We start from the raw sequence: 9053 nt of genomic DNA, 5'->3' as shown, positions 1-9053 counted from the left end.
CATATACATGGTCCGAGATCGAAACCTGGCGGTCAGTGGACTGCTATAAGTCGGAAACTTCGTAAGAACGACGAATCCAGCCATATACTGGAATGATTCCTCAGGAATATATTCCCTGTATATGTTAAACAAACACATTTTCGTCGACTTCGAGGCATATACCTGGTCCGAGATCGAAACCTGGCGGTCAGTGGAATGTTATAAGTCGGAAACTACGTAAGAACGACGAATCCAGCCATATACTGGAAAGATTCCTCAGGAATATATTCCCTGTATATGTTAAACAGACACATTTTCGTCGACTTCGAGGCATATACCTGGTCCGAGATCGAAACCTGGCGGTCAGTGGACTGTTATAAGTCGCTTACTTCGTAAGAAAGACGAATCTAACCATATACTGGAAAGATTCCTCAGGAATATATTCTCTGTATATGTTAAACAGACACATTTACGTCGACTTCGAGGTATATACCTGGTCCGAGATCGAAACCTGACGGTCAGTAGACCGCTATAAGTCGGAAACTTCGTAAGAACGACGAATCCAGCGATATACTGGAAAGATTCCTCAGGAATATATTCCCTGTATATGTTAAACAGACACATTTTCGTCGACTTCAAGGCGTATACCTGGTCCGAGATCGAAACCTGGCGGTCAGTGGACTGCTATAAGTCGGAAACTTCGTAAGAACGACGAATCCAGCAATATACTGGAAAGATTCCTCATGAATATATTCTCTGTATATGTTAAACAAACACATTTTCGTCGACTTCGAGGCATATACCTGGTCCGAGATCGAAACCTGGCAGTCAGTGGAATGTTATAAGTCGGAAACTACGTAAGAACGACGAATCCAGCCATATACTGGAAAGATTCCTCAGGAATATATTCCCTGTATATGTTAAACAGACACATTTTCGTCGACTTCGAGGCATATACCTGGTCCGAGATCGAAACCTGGCGGTCAGTGGAATGTTATAAGTCGGAAACTACGTAAGAACGACGAATCCAACCATATACTGGAAAGATTCCTCAGGAATATATTCCCTGTATATGTTAAACAAACACATTTTCGTCGACTTCGAGGCATATACCTGGTCCGAGATCGAAACCTGGCGGTCAGTGGACTGTTATAAGTCGGTTACTTCGTAAGAAAGACGAATCTAACCATATACTGGAAAGATTCCTCAGGAATATATTCTCTGTATATGTTAAACAGACACATTTTCGTCGACTTCGAGGTATATACCTGGTCCGAGATCGAAACCTGACGGTCAGTAGACCGCTATAAGTCGGAAACTTCGTAAGAACGACGAATCCAGCGATATACTGGAAAGATTCCTCAGGAATATATTCCCTGTATATGTTAAACAGACACATTTTCGTCGACTTCAAGGCGTATACCTGGTCCGAGATCGAAACCTGGCGGTCAGTGGACTGCTATAAGTCGGAAACTTCGTAAGAACGACGAATCCAGCAATATACTGGAAAGATTCCTCATGAATATATTCTCTGTATATGTTAAACAAACACATTTTCGTCGACTTCGAGGCATATACCTGGTCCGAGATCGAAACCTGGCAGTCAGTGGAATGTTATAAGTCGGAAACTACGTAAGAACGACGAATCCAGCCATATACTGGAAAGATTCCTCAGGAATATATTCCCTGTATATGTTAAACAGACACATTTTCGTCGACTTCGAGGCATATACCTGGTCCGAGATCGAAACCTGGCGGTCAGTGGACTGTTATAAGTTGCTTACTTCGTAAGAAAGACGAATCTAACCATATACTGGAAAGATTCCTCAGGAATATATTCTCTGTATATGTTAAACAGACACATTTACGTCGACTTCGAGGTATATACCTGGTCCGAGATCGAAACCTGACGGTCAGTAGACCGCTATAAGTCGGAAACTTCGTAAGAACGACGAATCCAGCGATATACTGGAAAGATTCCTCAGGAATATATTCCCTGTATATGTTAAACAGACACATTTTCGTCGACTTCAAGGCGTATACCTGGTCCGAGATCGAAACCTGGCGGTCAGTGGACTGCTATAAGTCGGAAACTTCGTAAGAACGACGAATCCAGCAATATACTGGAAAGATTCCTCATGAATATATTCTCTGTATATGTTAAACAAACACATTTTCGTCGACTTCGAGGCATATACCTGGTCCGAGATCGAAACCTGGCGGTCAGTGGACTGCTATAAGTCGGAAACTTCGTAAGAACGACGAATCCAGCCATATACTGGAAAGATTCCTCAGGAATATATTCCCTGTATATGTTAAACAGACACATTTTCGTCGACTTCGAGGCATATACTTGGTCCGAGATCGAAACCTGACGGTCAGTGGACTGCTATAAGTCGGAAACTTCGTAAGAACGACGAATCCAGCCATATACTGGAATGATTCCTCAGGAATATATTCCCTGTATATGTTAAACAGACACATTTTCGTCGACTTCGAGGCATATACCTGGTCTGATATCGAAACCTGGCGGTCAGTGGACTGCTATAAGTCGGAAACTTCGTGAACATAGAATCCAGCCATATACTGGAAAGATTCCTCAGAAAATATATTCCCTGTATATGTTAAACAGACACTTTTTCGTCGACTTCGAGGCATATACCTGGTCCGAGATCGAAACCTGGCGGTCAGTGGACTGTTATAAGTCGGAAACTTCGTAAGAACAACGAATCCAACCATATACTGGAAAGATTCCTCAGGAATATATTCCCTGTATATGTTAAACAGACACATTTTCGTCGACTTCGAGGCATATACCTGGTCCGAGATCGAAACTTGGCGGTCAGTGGACTGCTATAAGTCGGAAACTTCGTAAGAACGACGAATCCAGCCATATACTGGAAAGATTCCTCAGGAATATATTCCCTGTATATGTTAAACAAACACATTTTCGTCGACTTCTTTGCATATACCTGGTCCGAGATCGAAACTTGGCGGTCAGTGGACTGCTATAAGTCGGAAACTTTGTAAGAACGACGAATCCAGCCATATACTGGAAATATTCCTGAGGAATATATTCCCTATATATGTTAAACAGACACATTTTCGTCGACTTCGAGGCATATACATGGTCCGAGATCGAAACCCGGCGGTCAGTGGACTGCTATAAGACGGAAACTTCGTAAGAACGACGAACCCAACCATATACGGGAAAGATTCCTCAGGAATATATTCCCTAAATATGTTAAACAGACACATTTTTTTCGACTTCGAGGCATATACCTGGTCCGAGATCGAAACCTGGCGGTCAGTGGACTGCTATAAGTCGGAAAGTTCGTAAGAACGACGAATCCAGCCATATACTGGAAAGATTCCTCATGAATATATTCTCTGTATATGTTAAACAGACAAATTTTCGTCGACTTCGAGGCATATACCTGGCCGATATCGAAACCTGACGGTCAGTGGACTGCTATAAGTCGGAAACTTCGTAAGAACGACGAATCCAGCTTTATACTGGAATGATTCCTCAGGAATATATTCCCTGTATATGTTAAAAAAGCACATTTTTATCGACTTAGAGGCATATACCTTGTCTGATATCGAAGCCTGGCAGTAAGTGGACTGCTATAAGTCGGAAACTTCGTAAGAACGACGAATCCAGACTTATACCGGAAATATTCCTCGGGAATATATTCCCTGTATATGTTAAACAGACACATTTTCGTCGACTTCGAGGCATATACCTGGCCCGAGATCGAAACCTGGCGGTCAGTGGACTGCTATAAGTCAGAAACATCGTAAGAACGAGGAATCCAGCCATATACTGGAAAGATTCCTCATGAATATATTCTCTGTATATGTTAAACAAACACATTTTCGTCGACTTCGAGGCATATACATGGTCCGAGATCAAAACTTGACTGTCAGTGGACTGCTATAAGTCGGAAACTTCGTAAGAACGACGAATCCAGCCATATACTGGAATGATTCCTCAGGAATATATTCTTTGTATATGTTAAAAAGACACATTTTCGTCGACTTCGAGGCATATACCTGGTCTGATATCGAAGCCTGGCGGTAACTGGACTGCTATAAGTCGGAAACTTCGTAAGAACGACGAATCCAGTCATATACCGGAAATATTCCTCAGGAATATATTCCCTGTATATGTTAAACAGACACATTTTCGTCGACTTCGAGGCGTATACTTGGACCGAGATCGAAACTTGGCGGTCAATGGACTGCTATAAGTCGGAAACTTCGTAAGAACGACGAATCCATCAATATACTGGAAAGATTCCTCATGAATATATTCTCTGTATATGTTAAACAAACACATTTTCGTCGACTTCGAGGCATATACCTGGTCCGAGATCGAAACCTGGCGGTCTGTGGACTGCTATAAGTCGGAAACTTTGTAAGAACGACGAATCCAGCCATATACTGGAAAGATTCCTCAAGAATATATTCCCTGTATATGTTAAACAAACACATTTTCGTCGACTTCGAGGCATATACATGGTCTGAGATCGAAACTTGACTGTCAGTAGACTGCTATAAGCCGGAAACTTCGTAAGAACGACGAATCCAGCCATATACTAGAATGATTCCTCAGGAATATATTCCATGTATATGTTAAACAAACACATTTTCGTCGACTTCGAGGCATATACATGGTCCGAGATCGAAACCTGGCGGTCAGTGGACTGCTATAAGTCGGAAACTTCGTAAGAACGACGAATCCAGCCATATACTAGAATGATTCCTCAGGAATATATTCCCTGTATATGTTAAACAAACACATTTTCGTCGACTTCGAGGCATATACCTGGTCCGAGATCGAAACCTGGCGGTCAGTGGAATGTTATAAGTCGGAAACTACGTAAGAACGACGAATCCAGCCATATACTGGAAAGATTCCTCAGGAATATATTCCCTGTATATGTTAAACAGACACATTTTCGTCGACTTCGAGGCATATACCTGGTCCGAGATCGAAACCTGGCGGTCAGTGGACTGTTATAAGTCGCTTACTTCGTAAGAAAGACGAATCTAACCATATACTGGAAAGATTCCTCAGGAATATATTCTCTGTATATGTTAAACAGACACATTTACGTCGACTTCGAGGTATATACCTGGTCCGAGATCGAAACCTGACGGTCAGTAGACCGCTATAAGTCGGAAACTTCGTAAGAACGACGAATCCAGCGATATACTGGAAAGATTCCTCAGGAATATATTCCCTGTATATGTTAAACAGACACATTTTCGTCGACTTCAAGGCGTATACCTGGTCCGAGATCGAAACCTGGCGGTCAGTGGACTGCTATAAGTCGGAAACTTCGTAAGAACGACGAATCCAGCAATATACTAGAAAGATTCCTCATGAATATATTCTCTGTATATGTTAAACAAACACATTTTCGTCGACTTCGAGGCATATACCTGGTCCGAGATCGAAACCTGGCGGTCAGTGGACTGCTATAAGTCGGAAACTTCGTAAGAACGACGAATCCATCCATATACTGAAAAGATTCCTCAAGAATATATTCCCTGTATATGTTAAACAAACACATTTTCGTCGACTTCGAGGCATATACATGGTCCGAGATCGAAACTTGACTGTCAGTGGACTGCTATAAGTCGGAAACTTCGTAAGAACGACGAATCCAGCCATATACTAGAATGATTCCTCAGGAATATATTCCCTGTATATGTTAAACAAACACATTTTCGTCGACTTCGAGGCATATACCTGGTCCGAGATCGAAACTTGGCGGTCAGTGGTCTGCTATAAGTCGTAAACTTCGTAAGAACGACGAATCCAGCCATATACTGGAAAGATTCCTCAGGAATATATTTCCTGTATATGTTAAACAAACACATTTTCGTTTACTTCTTTGCATATACCTGGTCCGAGATCGAAACCTGGCGGTCAGTGGACTGTTATAAGTCGGAAACTTCGTAAGAACGACGAATCCAACCATATACTGGAAAGATTGCTCTGGAATATATTCCATGTATATGTTAAACAGACACATTTTCGTCGACTACGATGCATATACCTGGTCCGAGATCGAAACCTGGCGGTCAGTGGACTGCTATAAGTCGCTTACTTCGTAAGAAAGACGAATCCAACCATATACTGGAAAGATTCCTCAGGAATATATTCTCTGTATATGTTAAACAAACACATTTTCGTCGACTTCGAGGCATATACATGGTCCGAGATCAAAACTTGACTGTCAGTGGACTGCTATAAGTCGGAAACTTCGTAAGAACGACGAATCCAGCCATATACTGCAATGATTCCTCAGGAATATATTCTTTGTATATGTTAAAAAGACACATTTTCGTCGACTTCGAGGCATATACCTGGTCTGATATCGAAGCCTGGCGGTAACTGGACTGCTATAAGTCGGAAACTTCGTAAGAACGACGAATCCAGTCATATACCGGAAATATTCCTCAGGAATATATTCCCTGTATATGTTAAACAGACACATTTTCGTCGACTTCGAGGCGTATACCTGGTCCGAGATCGAAACTTGGCGGTCAATGGACTGCTATAAGTCGGAAACTTCGTAAGAACGACGAATCCATCAATATACTGGAAAGATTCCTCATGAATATATTCTCTGTATATGTTAAACAAACACATTTTCGTCGACTTCGAGGCATATACCTGGTCCGAGATCGAAACCTGGCGGTCTGTGGACTGATATAAGTCGGAAACTTTGTAAGAACGACGAATCCAGCCATATACTGGAAAGATTCCTCAAGAATATATTCCCTGTATATGTTAAACAAACACATTTTCGTCGACTTCGAGGCATATACATGGTCCGAGATCGAAACTTGACTGTCAGTGGACTGCTATAAGTCGGAAACTTCGTAAGAACGACGAATCCAGCCATATACTGGAAAGATTCCTCAATAATATATTCCCTGTATATGTTAAACAAACACATTTTCGTCGACTTCGAGGCATATACATGGTCCGAGATCGAAACTTGACTGTCAGTGGACTGCTATAAGTCGGAAACTTCGTAAGAACGACGAATTCAGCCATATACTAGAATGATTCCTCAGGAATATATTCCCTGTATATGTTAAACAAACACATTTTCGTCGACTTCGAGGCATATACCTGGTCCGAGATCGAAACTTGGCGGTCAGTGGTCTGCTATAAGTCGTAAACTTCGTAAGAACGACGAATCCAGCCATATACTGGAAAGATTCCTCAGTAATATATTCCCTATATATGTTAAACAAACACATTTTCGTCGACTTCGAGGCATATACCTGGTCCGATATAGAAACCTGGCGGTCAGTGGACTGCTATAAGTCGGAAACTTCGTAAGAACGACGAATCCAGCCATATACTAGAAAGATTCCTCATGAAAATATTCCATGTATATGATAAACAGACACATTTTCGTCGACTTCGAGGCATATACCTGTTCCGAGATCGAAACCTGGCGGTCAGTGGACTGCTATAAGACGGGAACTTCGTAAGAACGACGAATCCATCCATATACTGGAATGATTCCTCAGGAATATATTCCCTGTATATGTTAAACAAACACATTTTCGTCGACTTCGAGGCATATACCTGGTCTGAGATCGAAACCTGGCGGTCAGTAGACTGATATAAGTCGGAAACTTCGTAAGAACGACGAATCCATCCATATACTGGAATAATTCCTCAGGAATATATTCCCTGTATATGTTAAACAGACATATTTTCGTCGACTTCGAGGCATATACCTGGTCCGAGATCGAAACCTGACGGTCAATGGACTGCTATAAGTCGGAAACTTCTTAAGAACGACGAATCCATCCATATACCGGAAATATTCCTCAGGAATATATTCCCTGTGTATGTTAAAAAGTCACATTTTCGTCAACTTCGAGGCATATACCTGGTCTGATATCGAAGCCTGGCGGTAAGTGGACTGCTATTAGACGGAAACTTCTTAAGAACGACGAATCCATCCATATACCGGAAATATTCGTCAGGAATATATTCCCTGTATATGTTAAACAGACACATTTTCGTCGACTTCGAGGCGTATACCTGGTCCGAGATCGAAACCTGGCTGTCAGTGGACTGCTATAAGTCGGAAACTTCGTAAGAACGACGAATCCAGCCATATACTGGAATGATTCCTCAGGAATATATTCCCTGTATATGTTAAAAAGACATATTTTCGTCGACTTCGAGGCATATACCTGGTCTGATATCGAAGCCTGACGGTAAGTGGACTGCTATAAGTCGGAAACTTCGTAAGAACGACGAATCCAGCAATATACTGGAAAGATTCCTCATGAATATATTCTCTGTATATGTTAAACAAACACATTTTCGTCGACTTCGAGGCATATACCTGGTCCGAGATCGAAACCTGGCGGTCAGTGGACTGCTATAAGTCGGAAACTTCGTAAGAACGACGAATCCATCCATATACTGAAAAGATTCCTCAAGAATATATTCCCTGTATATGTTAAACAAACACATTTTCGTCGACTTCGAGGCATATACATGGTCCGAGATCGAAACTTGACTGTCAGTGGACTGCTATAAGTCGGAAACTTCGTAAGAACGACGAATCCAGCCATATACTAGAATGATTCCTCAGGAATATATTCCCTGTATATGTTAAACAAACACATTTTCGTCGACTTCGAGGCATATACCTGGTCCGAGATCGAAACTTGGCGGTCAGTGGTCTGCTATAAGTCGTAAACTTCGTAAGAACGACGAATCCAGCCATATACTGGAAAGATTCCTCAGGAATATATTTCCTGTATATGTTAAACAAACACATTTTCGTTTACTTCTTTGCATATACCTGGTCCGAGATCGAAACCTGGCGGTCAGTGGACTGTTATAAGTCGGAAACTTCGTAAGAACGACGAATCCAACCATATACTGGAAAGATTGCTCTGGAATATATTCCATGTATATGTTAAACAGACACATTTTCGTCGACTACGATGCATATACCTGGTCCGAGATCGAAACCTGGCGGTCAGTGGACTGCTATAAGTCGCTTACTTCGTAA

This window comes from Papaver somniferum, unplaced genomic scaffold (assembly GCF_003573695.1).
Source record: "Papaver somniferum cultivar HN1 unplaced genomic scaffold, ASM357369v1 unplaced-scaffold_125, whole genome shotgun sequence".
Classification (NCBI taxonomy): Eukaryota; Viridiplantae; Streptophyta; class Magnoliopsida; order Ranunculales; family Papaveraceae; genus Papaver; species Papaver somniferum.
The sequence above is the reverse complement of the archived record's forward strand: the minus strand, read 5'-3'. Positions refer to the sequence as shown.